This window comes from Erinaceus europaeus, chromosome 16, assembly GCF_950295315.1.
Source record: "Erinaceus europaeus chromosome 16, mEriEur2.1, whole genome shotgun sequence".
Lineage (NCBI taxonomy): Eukaryota > Metazoa > Chordata > Mammalia > Eulipotyphla > Erinaceidae > Erinaceus > Erinaceus europaeus.
In genome coordinates, this window is record NC_080177.1 from 10,608,375 (window position 1) to 10,628,695 (window position 20,321).

At 43.4% G+C, this 20,321-nt stretch overlaps 1 non-coding gene across 1 annotated transcript; it reads right to left on the reverse strand.

Annotated features, from left to right (window-relative positions):
• Nucleotides 1-498: 498 nt before the first annotated feature.
• LOC132533666 (U1 spliceosomal RNA) lies at nucleotides 499-662 on the reverse strand. The gene has a single exon (XR_009545516.1). It is a non-coding gene; the product is annotated as a U1 spliceosomal RNA (small nuclear RNA).
• Between the last annotated feature and the right edge of the window lie 19,659 nt (nucleotides 663-20,321).

Consider the following 20,321-nt stretch of genomic DNA (forward strand, 5'->3'; position numbering starts at 1 on the left):
GCTAATAATAGCATAGCTAGGTAGACCAGTTACCTGTTGCTAAGTAATAAATGACCCATGATTTGGTGACTTTAGATAATAAGTATTTGTTATGTCATGACTTCTATGGGCCATGAATCCCCAAGCATCCCAGCTGGGCTGATGTTTTGAATAAGGATAATTATCCAGATGTCATAGCTGATCCAGAAACATAACTGGGCCAGAGAGTGGGCTTGCAAGACAGTTTGCTCTCATGGCCACTGACAGGATTTGTTGTCCTATCAGGAGACATCATCTAAAAGGGGCCTCTCTAGAAAGCCATCTGTGTCTCTTTTTGACAAAGCAGCTGACTTCTCCCAGAATGACTAACCCACAGGGGGCAAGATGGAAGCCACAATATCCCTTGTTACCTAACTACAGGAGCCACAGTCACCATGCCTTCTTGATTTTACAACCTAGTCTTTCTTTTTTATTTTATTTTATTTTATTTTATTTATTTATTTATTTTTTATTTAAAAACAGGGGAGAGCGCGAACGCAGTCCCCCACTACCACAAATTATGCAGTCGAGTTTCCCACATTTGGGGAAATCGCAGGGGTCAGCACATCCGGAGTGCAATGGATAAGCCTCGCCCTGGGAAAACCACCTTCGTGATCATGGTATCTCCCCTGCCAGGTAAGTATACAACCTAGTCTTTCTTATTCATTGTGGCAGGAGAACATACTTTAGACAAGTACCAGGAGAGAGCTCTCCCTAGAGCCCTTGGGATACCTGCATGAAACACCAGGGAAGGAAAATTGGAAGGAGATAATGGACTGAGTCTGAAGCTATCTGGAACAGAGACTAAGAGCTGAGACAGAGATAATCAAAGGACAGAGATGTGACTGGGCTGTGTGGAGAGGATGAGGGGAGTGGCAGGAGACAAGGTCAGAGCCAAAACAATGACCCAGTCCTGGGAGACCTTGGAAGTCCTGTAAGGATTTTGGATTTCACACAGTGTTCCATTTATATTTGTTGTGTAACTAACCACGCAAAACTCTGTGTCATAGGACCATTCTCTTTATGATGAGCACATACATGGGGGGTTGGAAAGGATGTGTGGGAGATGATTTGCTTACAGTCCATGATGTTCCCATGGTCTGTGAGACCTTTGAATCTGGGGAGACCTCAAAGGCGAATCTAACCTTAAGAATTTTTGTGATAGTCATGAACCTGTCTAGAGTCATGGAAAGAGCACAAAGCCCACTTCTCTGTAGTCATAGTATAAGAAGAAAAAGCTACATAGATACCGTGTGGAAGATAATATCTCCCCAATGATGAGAAACCCAAAACAGAAATAAACACTGTCTCCTGTTTAAAATGATCTTTCTGGTTGTTGTGCTGAGAACGGAATGCCAGGAATGAGGGAAGAAGCAGAAAGACTAAGAAGCAGTTATGATAACCCTGGAAAGAGATGGTGAGAGTTTGGGTGGGGGGAGTAGGGTGCCAGGGGAGATGATGAAAGGCAGACAGAGAAGACGGTAGACGAAGTGTATTTCATTGGGCAATTTTGTTGAGCCTCAAACAGGAGCTGGTTGACAGTTGTGTATAAAACTTTGGGTACAATTTGTTAGTAGTCTGAAGTTTAAGAGAGAGATATAGGCTATATATATATAGAGAGAGATATAGATTAGATATAGAGATAGAGATAGAGATTAGATGATATAGATATAGATATAGATATAGATATAGATATAGATATAGATATAGATATAGATATAGATATAGATATAGATATAGATATAGATATATAGATATAGATATATCTGCCATAATACAGAGAGTGGGAAATGTGAAATCTCCTGAGAGTGTAGCTGGGCAAAGGCTGAGCCTAGAGACACAGAAATACTTGGATGTCAGGGAAAAGGAGGCACCAGCATCAGAGAGTGAAACAAATGGCCAGTGAGGTTAGGACACATGTGGCGCTGACAGCCAATGAAGAGAGTGATCATCTAGGAAGTCACTGACTCAATAAAGGAAGATGGGAACAGAGAATTCCCATGAAGCCTATGTACGTGGAGGCCATCAATCACATGCACAGTACGTGTTCAGTGGAGAGGTGAGGCAAATGCCTGACTGGAAAGGCTTTAAGAAGCAATGGAAGAACAGATATTGGAGATAGCGATGTTACTGATGTTGTGGAGAAATTTTAATGTAAAAGAAAGGTGAAAAGTGACCAGAGAAGGAAATGGTGGCAAGAGAAGTAGCTGTTTGACATTCGGATCACTCTCCAGAATAGGATGCCAGTAGAGAAGGGTTAGGAGAACAGGATCTCAAACCAGGTTGTGTCGTATTCAATCTGGGCTCTGTATGGTACTATTTGAACTTGCACTTGTCACTTCACCTATCTGAGCTTCACTTTCTTCATCTACCACAGAAAAATGATGATAACAACCCCCAGAAAGGTTGTAAAATGTTAGCAAATTTCTTCGAGTAGATTGTTTGAAGCAGTTCTTGGCATCACTAGTCATACTGTCACTCCTCTCCAGGGTACCTAGGCACCAGACTGGAAAGGTTTAAGCCCACCCTAATCCTATGGGGATCTCTAACATAGTTACCATTCAGCACATTGGATGCAGTGGATCTAGAAATGAGCAGGAAAGTGAGCTCAGTTATGACCCAGAAAAAGAAATGAGACTGAGTGGCAGGGCCTGGCAACCCTCTTGGTCTCCCCACTGAGCACTGAGGATGTACACTTTGATTTAATCAGGCACTGCTCGAGGGACAATAGTTCCATGGCAGAACATCTTGTTTATATCTCCTCATTTCCTGAGGATCCTCCCTGGAACAAGGGATTTGATTCTCATTCTCTCTCTCTCTCTCTCTCTCTTTCTCTCTCTCTCTCTCTCTCTCTCTCTCTCTCTCTCTCTCTCTCCCTCCCTCTCTCTCTCTCTGTCTCTCTTTCTCTCTCTCTCTCCCTCTCTCCCTCTCACACACACAAACTCTCTCTCTCTCTCTCTCTCATCTTAGGTAGCATAGTGGATGCTCACTGTAAAATTCAAAAGCAATACTGTTGCTTCTTTTTTCCAGTCCAGCTATGGTTTTTATCTGATGGCCTTTAGCAAGCACAGATTCCTCAAGTGAAAGGGCATTGAGGCAGAGAAGAGTCAACAGTTTCCATCAAAACGTCTAAACTGCCAGAGAGATCTTTTAAAATTATTGTTGGATGCCTGTTGAATTCATTTTAGAAGGCTATGGAAATGCTGAAATAGTTATTTTTAAAGAAATACTTCTCCCTCTTCTAGTTCGTAACCTGGCTTCCTTATTTCACTAAGTAGAAAAGGTAAGTTACAAAAAAAAAGACAAAACTTACATAGATTAATTTACTAATAAAAACAAAATCAACACAGGTAGGGTAACCCATGTAACTTGTCACTCAAAGTAGGACCCTTTTAATTGAAAGAGGAAAAAGGAGAACAGATATAAACTGGGTCTGTCTTGGGTACTTAGAACTTATCAGTGGAAATGGGAGTAACAAGAACTTTGAATCACAGTTAGCTTTCAGTAGAAAGAGAGTAGTTATATATTTGTGTTTAACTCAGTAAATGAAGGTTTAGGTGGTTGAAGACCACAAAATCATTAAACTCTTACTTCAGAAATTAGTGAGGGCTGGGGAGGTAGCATAATGTTTATGCAAATATTTTTTCTGCCTGAGGCTCTGAGTTCCCATATTCAATCCCCCAGCACCATCATAAACCAGAGCTGAACAGTGCTTTGGTTTCTCTCTCTCTCTCTCTCTCTCTCTCTCTCTCTCTCTCATTAAAATTAATAAAATATTTTTAAAAGAAATCAGTGAATAGATTCTTTGTTAATATTGATCACTTTCCCCAATGCAAAGAACCCTCAGTCAAGTATTCAGGCTACAGGAGATTTAACATAGAATTGTGGCTTGGCTCTCAGCAATGAGACCATCCCATAGAACATGACCCATGGCCCTTTAAACATGGACAGTAGCTTTCCTGTTGGCCTGAATTTGAAGATGGATTACCAAGACCTCATCCTCATATTGGAAATGGGTATTCTTCATCAGTAGGAAGGAGGTGGGGAGATATGAATGTTCTCCTTTTTGAGACCTCCTTGACTTAATATGTTCACTGTAGAGAAAGGTCATTCTATCCCTCTGACTTCCAACCTCCTGGATCTGACTGAGTAAAGTCTGACCTATGAGTTAAACCTATGATGGGACATATGACCTCATTGGAATCAAAGTTGCTATCATCTGGTTGCTCTTGTAAAGCCATTTGACTGGTGAAAGGGCCACACTCTATACGAAGGATGGTGGGGGGAGTCTGCTCCACCAACAGGCCAGTGAGATAGATTGGAACTGGTCATTTCTAATTCTGGCCAACACTGCCTTAAACCCATTGGTATTATTATTTTTTATTGCCATTAGTGTTATATCCAAGGTTCAGTGCCAGCACTAGGAATCCACTGCTTCCAGTGGCCTTTTTTTCTTTTTCTCTCTTTTTTCTTTTTTCCTTCCTTCCTTTATATTTTTCTTTTTATTTCTCCATCTCTTTCTTTCTCCTTTATCTGACAGGACAGAAAGAAATTGATAGGGAAAGGAGAGCTAGAGATGGAGAGAGAGAGACCTGCAGAACCTGCTTCACTGCTCGTGAAGCTTCCCTCCCTGCAGATGGGGAGCAAGGACTTGAACCCAGGTCTTTTTGCATGGTAACGTGTGCGCTCAACCACCTGGTCCCAAGTCCTAATATTACTGATGTATCCTTTCAGGTTGAAGCAGAGAAAGATGGTTTGAGAACTCCAAGGCAGAGACATCACAAGAAACAGAGAACTATATGCAGTATAGATACTGGATTTGAAATTACAAGACAAGGTTTCCCACTGATTCCTGGACTTTCCTGATCAGAGTTTTACAGTTCATTCCCTAATTCTTTAAACATTTAGCTGATGAGGCTTTAATTTTATTCCATCACTGAAAATTCTCTCCCTGTCTTAGCTTATCCCAACCTAATTTGATCTAATCTGCCCAGACAATCACTGAAATTGGCGCTCTTCAGAGTGTGTGGCCCACAAGCCACCTATATACAAATGACCTGGGCTGTTAAGAATACACAATTTCAGGACCCTAATGAAACAGAGTTCTGGACATTTCTGCACTTAACATGAGCTCTCTAAGTGATTCTTACACTCACACTGACTATCCACCTGTCTAGAGCTAAAGGTGTGGGTCTCAACCTCAGCTACACATTTGAGTAGTCTGGAGAACTTTAAAATCTCCTAAATGCCTGTTCTATCTCCTGGCTCACTAAAATCAAGGTGCCTGGAGGTGGAATCTGCTACTGAAAATTCCTCCCAGAGAGTACAATATATAGCCAAGGTTGAACCCCCCCAACCCCACATAGATATGCCATTTTCAGAAGACGGTGGGGTTCAAGACAATCACACCTACAGATTTGACTGTCCTCAGCTTTACCATGTGGAACTGGCGATGGTCTAGACCAATGTTTCTCAAAGGTCTGCCTACCACTTCTGGTCCATGAGCACGTTCAGAGATGGCTTTCAAGAAGTTTGTGCAATCATGTGAATCAATGACATCATTAAAGGCTGGGTTTTTTGGGTGGTGGGAGAATAGCAAGACTTTGTCTGTAGCTGGGTGGTGGTGTGTCTGGTTGAGTGCATACATTATAGTGCACACAGACCCAGGTTCAAGCCCCCAGACTCCACCTGCAGGGAGAAATCTTCCCAAGTGGTGAAATGGTGCTACAGGTGTTTCTTTCTGTCTCTCCCTACATCTCCACCTCCCTTTTCCCTCTCCCTTTCTCTCAGTCTCTTACCAGGCTAGCTTCACGGGTGAGAGAGAAGACCCGGGAACCAAGCTCTTGGCCATAGCAATACAAATCTTTATTCATGCGGGAGCTCTACAGTCAGGTGTGAGCACAGTGGGTTAAACCACGTGGCTCCAAACCGCAATGGCCGCCTCCAGATCTGCACGCCAGCCCTTCTCCAAGTCGGGACATGGGAGAGAAAAGCGAGTGAAACCAGGAACAGAAGTGGGCTTTATAGGGTAAAACCGGAAGTGGCAAGTTGGGATGGAGATGGCTGGGAAAGGGGGTGGAGAAAAGAAAGAGCGGAAGGTAGAAAGCTTCCGTAGCAAGTTGCTAGGGTTTAAAGAGGAAGGGTTAATGTACCCTGCAAGCAGGGCAGGTCTCAAGGTAGAAAGAAGATAGATCAGGCAAAACAATGATTATGTAAACAGGCCGTACTATCAGCAATGCAGCATGGGGGGGGGGGGGCAGATTTAATTCCCGACAGTCTCTGTCCAAAACAAGAAAGTAAGCAAACAAATTAAATTAAATTAAATTAAACAAGAGTTTGCTTTTGAAGGCCACAGTACCCTGGCATATATCTAACTCCAGCTCTTCATTTCTCTTGTGTCAAAAACAAAGGGTTTGGGCTAACACATTGAACAGAGGTGGCCAGGCATGAGGCACCACCTCTAATCTCCCTAGAGCAGACAGACCAGCCACAGACTCCCAGACCAGCTGAGGCCCACCTGGAAACCCAGCCCAAAAGGGAGAGCTGGCTGCATTCTCAGAAAGTGATGCACTGCCCACAGGGAGATGTGCTGGACACCAGCACAGACTCAGCTGGAGCCTTTCAGGAAGCTCAGACACAAAGAACAGCCTGATGAATGAAGACTGTATGTTCCCAGACTCCTGAACTAGGTGCCTCCAGGCTCTTCAATTGGCATGGACATCAAAGTATTGGCAAAAATGCCTGGCCTAGGGCCAGAGGACCCCAAGGATGCTTTTAAGACCTCAGAGCAGAGAGTAAGCCCTAGGCATGACTCTCCTCTGTGGCTAATGGAAAATCAATCTAATTCTACTTAACACAGAAAGCAAAGGCAATTTGTTCCTTCATGTCAGGCCTTTCCCACTTGGTGGCAAGTTTGGCAGAGGGCTGCAGTGAGCTGCCATCCTTCCTTCTCCCAGCTTAGTGACTCTAGTAGAATGAGAATGGTACCTCTTGACTAGCATTTCAGCAAAAGCTTTGGAACCAATCTTTAGTGAGCCAGATGGTTCCTTTATCCCTGTCCCTACACCAATCCTCATGATTTAAGGTGAATAAAGGTCATGGTAACCTCAGTGTACCTGAGGGGACCTATGGTGCACCCCACCTGAGTCACATGAATATGGGGTGGTCTTGCCACAGGGCAAAGGATAAGCTCCCAGCAATGGGGGAGGGCCCATGGATGCTGGGCAGGTAAAGACCACAGCTGCCAGCCGCTCTGTGTGCAAGAGCTCAGCACTGTTTCACTTGCACTAATCAGCCTCATCAGTTTGTAGAGAAATGGCCAAAATCAATGGCCAACCTGAGGAAACATGGCTTCCACTTCCTCTGTTCCCCATCTGCTTAGGAAAAATAAACTGAGATAGGTGTCTCTAAGGACTGATTCCTCCTGTTACTTCTTTATTTCCAGGCTCAGTGATGAATTTCTTTTCAGTCATTCATTTATTTTTTCACTCAAGTGTGAATTTAACCAGCATTTATAGAGAGAGTTATGATTTTCTATTTACTTATTTATTTTTGCCTCCAGGGTTATTGCTAGGGCTCAGTGCCTGCACTACAAATCCACTGTTCCAGGGGACCATCTTTTTTCCATTGTTGTTATTGTTGGATAGGACAGAGAGAAGGGGAAGACAGAGAGGGAAAAAGATAGACACCTAAAGACCTGCTTCACCACTTGTGAAGCAAACCCCCTGCAGGTGGGGAGCCAGGGGATTGGGTTGAGATCCTTCCATGGGATTCCCATGCTTTGTGCTATGTGTGTTTAACCCGGTGCGCTATGCCTGGCCTCAAGAGTCATAATTTTAATGGTTGGGCCTACCGAGATAGGTAAAACACACTGCCTCTTTCAGTACTCATTCAGGGATGCAAGTACCTTTTCTTTCTCCATTTCTCTCTCACACTTCTCCTCCTCCTCCTCCTCCTCCTCCTTCTCCTCCTCCTCCTTCTCCTCCTCCTCCTTCTCCTCCTCCTCCTACTCCTCCTCCTCCTCCTCCTCTCTTTCTATCTTTCTGTACAGCCCTGGAGCATAAATCTAGGGTAAAAACAGATACCTTATAGGGGTCTCTTTGCTAAGAATGTAAAAAAAATAAATAAATACTATTACTGCATTCTCTTCAGCCAAACGTAAGATAACCCGCCTCTCTACTCTGAAAGAGAGCTCCTTCCAGAGACATGGGACCTGGATCTGGATGAAGTGCCAAGTACATCCGTTACTGTTAGCTTTTAGTAAGTATTTCAGACACTGCACTGGAAAGGACCTCATTTGAAGGTGTAGACACTTGGAGGCAGGTGGTGGTGTGCCTGGTTGAATACACACATTACAGCACACAAAGATCTAGGTTTAAACCCCTGGTCCTCACCTGCAGGGGAGAAGCTTCATGAGGGTTGAAGCAGGTCTGCAAATGTCTCTCTTTCTCCCTCCTTCTTTACTCCCTCACCCCTATCAACTTCTATTTGTCTTTACACAAAATAAATATATGTTCATTTATATCTATACAGATATCTGTATATGCACATTCCCATACAGGGTGTGAGAACAGTTTCTCTATGGCCCTCTCTAGATTCCTGGATCTACCTCAGGGTGTCATAAGGGTCACTTCACAGGCAACGTGGATAGTGAACCTGTGTAGTCATGTGGGGGGCTGCAGAGAGAGACTGGACTGGCTGCTGGAGAACTTGGGGTGAGGCACTGACTGCTAGGACCTAGAATTTGCTCCTTACAGCTTACACAAACGGATACACTGTGGAAGTCAGCCCCTCTGTTCTCTCAGCATCCTCACTGGAAGTCACTTCCATCGACATCAGTGCCCTAATCCCTGGACTGATCTTGTGCCCCATTCATGCCAGTTTGCCTAACGGTGTTCCAGTTCATGCCCACTGTCTGAAGTCATTGTTGATGACACTCTTCCCTTTCAGTGTGAGTCCCTGCTTTTTGTCCCCATCCCTGGTACGGACTTCCTTCATTTGACAGTTTGTGTCACTATCCACTCATCCTCCAGCACCAGGGGGGCCACTGGTGAGCTGGGAAGCTGCAGGTCGGGTGTGTGAATGAATGAATGAATGAATGAATGAATGAGCTTAGTGCAGCCAGTGGTGAGTCACACAACAATGCCTTCCACTTTACTGTTCACTGAGGCTACACATTTGGATTACTTCTGGGTACCATCCAGCCTTTTCAAGGAGAAAAACAGTGATACCAAAGAGCCAGAGCCCTGCCTGAGCTTCAGTGTGCTAAAACTCACAGGGCACTGAGCAGAGAGAGGCCAGGAGACTCGAGGAGGCCCGAGGCCCAGGTGCAATGTTCCAGTGTGGGGGTTTGCGGGGTCGGCACTGCTGTGGATCAGTCCCTCTCCTCAGTGGGCGATTGAGTGGCAACTTGGGCAGCCGAGAAAGAAACATTCTTTGGATTCTAAGAGGGTGGTTTTGTGAAGGGCAGGTGTGGGGTGGGGTGGGGGGCATGGCATTTGTGCAGATGTCAGGGAAAACTAGAGAATTACTGTAAAAAAGAAAAAACTTTGTTAAGTAGCAAAACCAACAGCTGCACCAGATTAGCTGTTCTCTTCTCTTTCCTATTTTTGGACTTGGACAGAAAATGTGCAAAATAATTCCTGTTTTGGAGAAAAACAGAGGAGAAGGAGGCTGGGATGGGTGGGAGGAGGTTGTGGATCAGGACAGAGAGACAGAGGGAACTGAGGGGCTGCACAGCTGGGGAGCCCCAGTCTTGGGGGCGGTGCTGAGAACTCCACTGCTGCTCTCTCTACCACCCCAAGGAATACAGAAGAACAGGATTCTGTTTAGTGACTGAGTAGAGTCTAGGGGAAACACAGCAAAACTGGGGTGCCAGGGAGACAGGCTAGGGCCACAGAGGAGTGGGCCTGGAGGTAACCCTTCAGTTCCTGTCTGCCTGCTCCCCCACCCTATCTACTTTCCTTTCCCTAAGTAGGATTCTCTCTGCTCTGCTGTTGGATTTTGTAAGTCTATGTGTGAATGACTAGCCAAGAGGCATGGGCCCCAGGGATGCATCACTGATGGTGACATTAGGGCATCTCTGACAGGACATGCCAGAAAGCACTTCAGTGGGTGACAAACTTTGAAACTCCCCCACACTCCCAAGGGGAGGGATATTGGTACAGACATCTCGGAAGCTATAGGTGGCGTCCACTCAAATACACAGCAAGAACCCAAGCAAGCCCACACCTGCATATAGGCCCACCCTATGTTATGTGTCTGCTCATCTAAATACAGGTATTGAAACACTTAGATGAGCATTATCCCCCAAAGCTCTTGTTCCAAAGCCGCCCAAGTGCCCAACAAGAAAATGAACCACTCAGGGTCACCATTCACAATATGGCGGAACCTCACCAACTTGAGGATGAGCCAAAGGAGCCGAGCCGACGTATGCACGCCTGCTGCTACTGCTGGGAAACACTTCAAGTCAGGCAGTGGGTATTGGCGGAAGTGGGATGATGTTTCCTTCTCTCTGGGAGAATGTTCTGGGGAGTATGTTGTAAACCAGCTGCTCCCTGTGAAGAACACACAGCATGTCAAAGAGCTGTCCACTCATAGGTACACTTGTCTGAGTATTTACGCTATTTCACTGAGAGTTTGGACATCTCCAAACCCCTCTACAGGTGATTCAGCTAGTCTTAGTGTGATTTCCAGATAGAAAGCTTTTCCCTACATTGTGCTGCAAGTCTAGGGATGGAATCTGGTCTCTGATGGCCACATAGAATGGTGTCCATGTTCACTCTCTCATGGGATTCTGTCAACACAAATTGGGATGGCATGGCTTCTGACATAAATGTTCATTTCTCCTGGCCACACTCTGTTTTAGGCTTAGCCACAAAGACTCTTCAAATCTATCTACAGTGAAGAAGGGAACTTCTTTTTTTAAAAAATGCTATGGTCTTGACAATATCTCCACTTTATTAGTTAAAATACATAAATAAATATTCTCTTGATATAGAACTTTACAGTGCAAGAAAAATGGTTATGTTGCTTTGGATTCCAAAGAAAAGAACAATTTATTAGCCAGATAAGACAAGGCCCCAAGTAGCAACTCTTTGCAAGTAATTGACAGTGACTGTCAAGTGGTTTGACTGGGTACATCACCTGTGGCCCATCTAGACAGAAACAGACACATGTTGGCAGTACCCATTGCAAAGTGTAAGCATGGAACCTCTTGCTCAAAAATTATTATGGTTGAAGATAAGAACAGTGAGGAGCCAGGCAGTGACACAACTGGTTAAGTGCACATAGTACTGTGCACAAGTATCCACACAAGGACCCAGGTTCGAGCCCTCTGCTCCCCCTTGCAGCTGGGACGCTTCACAAGTATTGAAGCAGGTCTGCAAGTGTCTGTCTTTCTCTCTCTCTCTATCTCCCCCTTCCTCTCAATTTTCTCTCTGTCCTATCCAATAAAATAGGGAAAAAATAGAAATGAGGGAAAAAATGGCTGCCAGGAATGATGGATTCATAGTGTTGGTGTTGAGCCCCGGTGATAACTCTTGAGGCAAAAACAAAAAAACAAACAAACAAACCAGTACAGTGAAACATTAAGCCAAACATGGGGCCCTGAGTGAGTTCACAGCCTGGGAAGATGGTCCTGGGTACAGAATGGCCACATGGATGGTCCTCTAAGGTTGGGATTAGACAGAAAATGTCACCATATTTCAGATAAGATAGTAATTACCAGATGGGTAGCAGGTAAGGTCAATTTCAGGGCTGTGGGTGGAAGCCCTGGACTTGGTGAGAATTCTAATGTAGCCTGTGCAGATGTTGAAATATGATTCTATTCACTGAAAACCTATATAAGGTTATAAAACAATGGGACTTCAATTTTAAAAATTAAATACTACAGCAGCAACAAATGCTGGAGAGGTTGTGGGGACAGAGGAACCCTTTTACATTGCTTGTGGGAATGTAAATTGGTACAGCCTCTGTGGAGAGCAGTCTGGAAAACTCTCAGAAGGCTAGACATGGACCTTCCATATGATCCAGTAATTCCTCTCCTGGGGTTATACCCCAAGGACTCCATAACACCCAAACAAAAAGAGGTGTGTACTCCTATGTTCATAGCAGCACAATTCATAATAGCTAAAACCTGGAAGCAACCCAGGTGCCCAACAAAATATGAGTGGCTGAGAAAGCTGTGGTATATATACACAATGGAATACTATGCAGCTATCAAGAACAATGGACCCACCTTCTCTGACCCATCTTGGACAGAGCTAAAAGGAATTATGTTAAGTGAGCTAAGTCAGAAAGATAAAGATGAGTATGGGATCTTCTTCTTCTAGTGTTTGCCCTTCTTCCATAGCCAGTCAACAGGTCAGGTTGAAAGCTATCAGGAGCTGCTTGTTGCAGGCTTTGAAAGTGACTGGGATCCATGTGGATTCAGTCAGCTAGGAAGGATCGTCAGTTTCCCCAATGAATGGGTACTCACAGGATGCACCACGAGAAGGGATGATCCCACTCATCAACAGAAGTTGAGGAAGAAGATCTGAAAGGGAAACTAAAAGCAGGACCTGACCAAATTGTAAGTAGGGCACCAAAGTAAAAACCCTGTGGTGAGGGGTAGACATGCAGCTTCCTGGGCCAGTGGGGAGTGGGAGTGGGTGGGAGGGATGGGTCATAGTCTTTTGGTGGTGGGAATGGTGTTTATGTACACTCCTAGTAAAATGTAGACATATAAATCACTAGTTAATTAATATGAGAGGGGGAAAATCAATTGTATGTCTCAAAGTTTTTCAAAACACAAACTGAATATTTTTAATATATAGGCTGTGTATTTGATATGCGGACTGTCTCAAAAGCCTAGACCAAGTAGATCAGAAGCATCCAATAGCACAGCTATATACAAGATACTGGGTACTGTACAGCAAACCATAACAAAAGGACTTTTCAAAGTTAACCCAATTACCAAATAATGTGATGATAACATTAACTATCGATTGTCTTTTTGAAACCTAAGACAGCAGGAACCTCACATCTCCACTATAGAGCCCCTACTTCCCCAGTCCTGGAACCCTTGGATAGGGCCCACTTTGCCGTATGCCTCTCCCAATCCATATCAAATAATATTGCATCCGCCAATCACAACCTAACCAATGCAACGATTGCCACCTCAACATGCTTCACTTCAGACTGTGTCCAGAGACTTCACATGTGGAATGACAACCCTTCAGCTTCATTACTCGGGTGAGACCTTTCCTTTCATAGTATACTCTAATTTCATCTCAGGTGGTTCACTGTCTAACAAAGTCCCAAAACCTAGATATACACCAGTTTCTGTGAGAGAGAGTATATGTTCACACGTATCCATAAATTACTGCAAAATATATACCTGAAAGCAGAAGTACACTAGATTTTGCAGTGAGTACCTCCCTAACACTTCCTCTCCACTATTCCAAGCTTTGGGTCCATGATTGCTCAACAATTTGTTTGGCTTCGTATGTTAACTCTCTTTTCAGTCACCAGGTTCCAGATGCCATCAGGATGCTGGCCAGGCTTCCCTGGATTGAAGACCCCACCAATATGTCCTGGAGCTCCGCTTCCCCAGAGACACACCCTACTAGGGAAAGAGAGAGGCAGACTGAGAGTATGGATCGACCAGTCAACGCCCATGTTCAGCGGGGAAGCAATTACAGAAGCCAGACCTTCTACCTTCTGCAACCCACAATGACCCTGGGTCCATGCTCCCAGAGGGCTAGAGAATGGGAAAGCTATCAGGGGAGGGGATGGATATGGAGATTGGGTGGTGGGAATTGTGTGGAGTTGTACTCCTCCTACCCTATGGTTTGTTAATTAATCCTTTCTTAAATAAAATTTAAAAAATTAAATACTGAGTTTAAAAATCGAAGTAAAGAAATTCAAGGCAAGAGTACTACCAGACTGCAGAAGACTATTTCCCATAGAAACTTCTATGTGGAAGCAAATCCCAGTGTGGAAAGGAAGACATCTGACACAGGTTTAAGTATGGAGTTTTAAAGGTTTTGTTCAGAAGGAAGGTTAGTTACAGAGCCAAAAACCCAGAACCCAATCCCCACTTCACACCTGTCTGCTCTGTGAATCTGTAGGAATCCCTTAACCTCCACAAGCAAGAGTGTCTACCCCTCCAAACTCCCCATGAGTTTAATATTATTCTCACAGCAGTAACTACTACCAAGATCATGGTGACAAATAGTAATGTAAAGATTACTTCCAACAAGTCTTGCCTGGGGATTGTAACCATAGAGACTACTCTTTAATTCCATGAGACTAGTTCTCCTCTTGTACTAAACTGAATTTAGAACAAGACTCATGAGTTTTACCCCATTCAGGCAATGGAAGTAGTTGAAACTCAATAACTCTTATTTTCAGTCCAGTGAAAAGGTAAAACTTTCAGTTTGTCTACAGTTTGGGTTACTTCATCATCACAGCTCCAGCATGAACTGCTGCTGTGACCAAGGAGGTAAGGTGAGTTCTAAGTATAAAGGTGACCGTGGCTAAATGATACCCAAGGGCTGGGGAGACAACATAACAGTGATGCAAAAAGCTTTTCATGCCTGAGGCTCCAAAGGTCCCAGGTTCAGTCTCCAGCACCACCATAAACTAGAGCTGAGCAGTGGTCTGGAAAATAAAATAAATAAAAATAAAATAAATAGCAATTGGATTTGTATTCTATTGAGACCTTTTGTCCCAGAATCAATTCACTTTCTATTTTGTTTATTTATTTTTGCATAGAAACAAAGAAAAATTGAGAGGGAACTGGGAAGAGAAAGAGAGACATTGGCAACACTGCTTCACCCCCACTCCTTCTCCACAGGTGGGGACTTGGGGCTTGAACCTGAGTCCTTGCACACTATAGCATGAGAATGCTACTGAAACACTCTGCCTCTGTAATTTATTAATATTGTTGTTGTTGCTACTATTTTATTATTGTTGTTGTTATTATCATCATTATTATTTTTTACCAATAGAACTGCTCAGCACAGGCATATGTTGATGCTGGAGGTTGAATCTAGGTCTTTGGAGCCTTAGGCATGAAAGTTTTTCTGCGTCATTATTATGCTATCTCCCCTGCCCACCAGAATTAATCTATAAGTGTTAAGGGTTCAGAATTAATTGTTCTGAGTTCCAGGCCCCATGTCCGAAGTCCTAGTGATCATGTCTGCCCCCATTTGGATTAGAGACCAGGAGTGTCGGGCAGCCCCCCTGCTCCATGCTCCATTGCTGATACTATGGTCTATTTATATAATCATTGTTTTGCCTGAAAGATCCCCACATTTGATCTATCGTCTTTCTACCTCGAGACCTGCCCTGCCTGCAGGGTACATTAATCCCGCCAGTTAAAACCCTAGCAACCATTGCTACAGAAGCTTTCTACATTCCCGCTCTTTCCTTTACTCCACCCCCTTTCCTAGCCATTTCCTTTTCCCACTTGCCACTTCCGGTTCTAAATAAATAAAAGTGTTGTCTCTGATCTGTTGGTCTGCTTCTAAATTCTGCTTCTAATAACCCCTTCTGTTGCATTGCTTGTGGTCTATTTACATAATCATTGTTTTCATTGGTTTAATCCCCACTGGTTCACGCCCTTCTCCCCACCACCTATGCTATGTACTTCCTCTTCCTGACACTTCCACCTCAGGAGTTATAAAAGACAGGGCTTTCTAATGAAGAGAGATTAGATGAGATTAGCTAGATAGAACTGCATCCCCGCTCATCAATAAAGATTGAACTGCAATCCCAGCTCAGCCATGAGTCCCTGGTCATCTGTCTCCTGTCCGTGAAGCTAGGCCAGCAAATGGCACCCTGAACAGGGAATGGCATTAATTCCCCCTTTATTTTTAACTAACAGCCATAGTATCAGGAGTGTGGGGTGAACAGAAACCTATATCGTACAGGCATTTTCAAAAGAACTGGCACAAGACATGGAGGAACAAATAGGAGTACAGCAAGAACCAGTGTGATGCCAAGGGGAGGCCTGAGGGGTTGTTTCCTGCCTCAAAGGGCAAGGCCTAGCAGGCAAAAGGGCATTTCATGCCTCTGAGGGCATCTCTTACCTCTGGGGGCATTTCATGCCTCTGTGGGCATTTCATGCCTCTGGGGGCTTTTCATGCCAAAAGGGTGTTTCCTGTCTCTGTAGGCAAGACCTAGTAAGGAGGAGGTTTTTCTGTCTCTGGGAGCAGGGCCTGCAGGTGAGGGGGCATGGCCTATAGAGTCCCAAGGCATCTGGCTTCAAAGTTCAGGGACTGCTGAGGTCTTTGAGAAACCCAGCAGCATAAAGAGAAAGTTCTGTAAATTGTGTAAAGTGTCCAAGAGGTATACCAATAAGTTCAATAGAAGTGTCAGTCCAAAGCAGATGACCGCAGATGAAATGCCAGGGGATGAAATGCTGCACATCTGTCTTGATGGGGAAGGTCAGCCACCGGAATTCCATTTTTCTGTAGAGAGTGAGCTTTAGAGTCTGTGAATCAGTTTCTTCAGGTCATGCCAGGTCACATCATTGGTTTCGGGGGGGTGCTGTAGTTGTGCCATCTTGTGGGTGATGTCAGAGAACAGGGGTCCAAATGGATTTCCAGGGATTACATTTGAGCAATGCTTTTCTTTTTCTTTTTTTTTTTTTAAATTTATTTCTTTATTGGGGAATTAATGTTTTACATTCAACAGTAAATACAATAGTTTGTACATGCATAACATTCCCCAGTTTCCCATTTAACAATACAACCCCCACTATGTCATTTATCATCCTTCATGGACCTGTATTCTCCCCACCCACCCACCCACCCACCCCAGAGTCTTTTACTTTGGTGCAATACACCAATTCCATTTCAGGTTCTACTTGTGTTTTCTTTTCTGATCTTGTTTTTCAACTTCTGTGTGAGAGTGAGATCATCCCATATTCATCCTTCTGTTTCTGACTTATTTCACTCAACATGATTTTTTCAAGGTCCATCTGAGATCGGCTGAAAACGGTGAAGGCACCATTTTTTAAAGCTGAGTAGTATCCTATTGTGTATATATACCACAACTTGCTCAGCCACTCATCTGTTGTTGGACACCTGAGTTCCTTCCAGGTTTTGGCTATTACAAATTGTGCTACCAAGAACATATGCGAACACAGATCTTTTTGGATGGATGTGTTGAGTTCCTTAGGATATATCCCCAGGAGAGGAATTGCAGGGTCATAGGGTAGGTCCATTTCTAGCCTTCTGAGAGTTCTCCAGACTGTTCTCCACAGAGGTTGGACCAACTGACATTCCCACCAGCAGTGCAGGAGGGTTCCTTTGACCCCACACCCTCTCCAGCATTTGCTGCTGTTACCTTTTCTGATGTATGACATTCTCACAGGAGTGAAGTGATATCTCATTGTTGTCTTGATTTGCATTTCTCTGACAATCAGAGACTTGGAGCATTTTTTCATGTGTTTCTCAGCCTTTTGGATCTCTTCTGTGGTGAATATTCTGTCCAAGCCCTCCCCCCATTTTTGGATGGGATTATTTGTTGTCTTGTTGTTGAGTCTGGCAAGCTCTTTATATATGTTGGTTATTAAACTCTTATCTGATGTATGGCATGTAAAGATCTTCTCCCATTCTGTGAGGGGTCTCTTGGTTTGGGTAGTGGTTTCTTTTGCTGTGAAGAAGCCTTTTAATTTGATGTAGTCCCATAGGTTTATACTTGCCTTAGTCTTCTTTGTAATTGGATTCATTTCATTGAAAATGTCTTTTAAATTTATGCAGAAAAGAGTTCTGCCAATATTTTCCTCTAAGTATTTGATAGTTTTTAGTCTAACATGCAAGTCCTTGATCCACTTGGAATTTACTTTTGTATTTGGTGAAATACAGTGATTCAGTTTCATTCTTCTGCATGTTTCAACCCATTGTTTCCAACACCATTTGTTGAAGAGACTCTGCTTTCCCCATGTAATAGTCTGGGTCCCTTTGTCAAAGATGTCCATACATGTGGGGCCCCATTTCTGGGCTCTCAATTCTATTCCACTGGTCAGTGTGTCTATTCATGTTCCAGTACCAAGCAGTTTTGATGACAATGGCCCTATAATACAGTTTGAGATCTGGGAGTGTGATGCCTCCAGTTCTGTTCTTTTTTCTCAAGATTGTTTTGGAAATTCTAGGTCTTCTCTGGTTCCAGATAAACATTTGTAGCATTTGTTCTATTCTCCTAAAAATGTGCTTGGGATCTTAATGGGGATAGCATTAAATTTGTAGATGGCTCTGGGTAATATATTCATTTTGATGATGTTAATTCTTCCAACCCATGAACATGGAATATCTTTCCACTTCTTTGTTTCTTTTTCAATTTCTTTGAGTAGTGACTCATAATTTTCAGTATACAAGTCTTTCACTTCTTTGGTTAGGTTTACTCATAGATATTTTATTGTTTTTGTTGTTATAATAAAAGGAATTGATTTCTGGATTTCAATTTCTTCTAACTTAGTGTTTTCATAGAGGAATGCCACTGACTTTTGAATGTTAATTTTGTAACCTGACACCTTACTGTATTGCCTGATGATTTCCAAAAGCTTCTTGCTGGATTCCTTAGGTTTTTCCATGTATACTATCATGTCATCTGCAAATAAGGAGAGTTTAACTTCTTCTCTTCTAATCTGTATCCCTTTAATTCCTTGCTCCTGCCTGATTGCTATGGCAAGAACTTCCAACACTATGTTGAATAGTAATGGTGATAGTGGGCAGCCTTGTCTAGTACCTGATCTGAGTGGAAATGCTTCCAGTTTTTCACCATTGAGTATGATGTTGGCTGTAGGTTTGCTATATATAGACTCCACTATCTTCAGGGATCTTCCATCTATTCCATTTTTTGTAGTGTTTTGATCATAAAGGGATGCTGTATTTTGTCAAAGGCTTCCTCTGCATCTATTGATATGACCATGTGGTTTTTGGTCTAACTTTTGTTGATGTGGTGGATCAAATTGATTGATTTACGTATATTAAACCAACCTTGCATGCCTGGGATAAACCCCACTTGGTCATGATGAACAACCTTTTTGATATACTGCTGTATCCGGTTGGCTAGAATTTTGTTCAATATTTTTGCATCTATGTTCATCAGAGATACTGGTCTGTAGTTTTCTTTTTTGGTTGTGTCCCTGTCTGCTTTTGGTATCAGGGTGATGTTGGCTTCATAGAAGCTGGCAGGGAGTATTTCAGTGTCTTCAATCTTCTGGAAGACTTTTAAAAGTAGAGGTATTAGTTCTTCTTTGAAAGTTTTGTAGAATTCATTTGTAAAACCATCCGGTTCAGGACTTTGGGGGGGTAGATTTTTGATAACTGTTTCAATTTCATTAGCTGTGATGGGCCTGTTCATGTTATCCACTTCCTCTTTACTTAGTTTTGGAAGTTGGTAGGTATCTAGGAAATCGTCAACTTCTTCCAGGTTCTCTAGCTTGGTGGCATATAGTTTTTTATAGAGGCCTCACATGATATGTTGAATTTCTGTGGTGTCTGCTGTGATATCTCCTCTTTCATTTACTATCGATTTATTTGAGTCTTCTCCCTTTTTTGTTTTGTGAGTCTGGCTGAAGGTTTGTCAATTTTGTTCATTCTTTCAAAGAACCAACATTTACTTTCGTTGATCTTTTGTATGATTTTCCTATTATCAATGTTATTTATTTCTGCCCTAACTTTAGTGATTTCTGTCCTTCTAGTTGCTTTAGGGTTCCTTTGTTGTTCTTCTTCTAGGTCTTTAAGATGTGCAATCAGGGATCAACTAGGAATACCAAAGGAGACCACCCGGACCGAAACAAGACAGGACTAGAATGACCACAGAAACCCAGTAAATCACCCGTGAGTACAAACACGCGTGGCTGGTGACAGAGAGGAGAGAGGGGCCTAAGGAGAGATTAAGTGACTGCTAACAGTTCGACAGTTTGTCAGTGGAGACACCACCTCCAGTCTGCTCCACCAACAAGGGGACAGCTGAAGGGAGGAAAGGACTCCCCAGAGACTCAGCAAGTACAACTCTGAGTCTCCATTGCTACTACCCTCAGAATCTGGAGCAGCAACAGGGAGGGACACCAGGGCACAGAGATCTAACCGGGAAACTCAGGAGAAGACCTATACCTCGGTGGCATAGCTGAAGGGCTGTGAAAGTCTCTTTGCATAACCACTGGATTATCTCTGCCACACCCTGCTTTATCTCTTGGTCAGGAGTCATTGATTAAGCCAAGAAGCCTATTGATAGTTTAAAAGCCCTCAGGCTACCATAGCCTACAGGGGAAAAAAAAAAGGCTTTTACACCACTGAACTCCAACT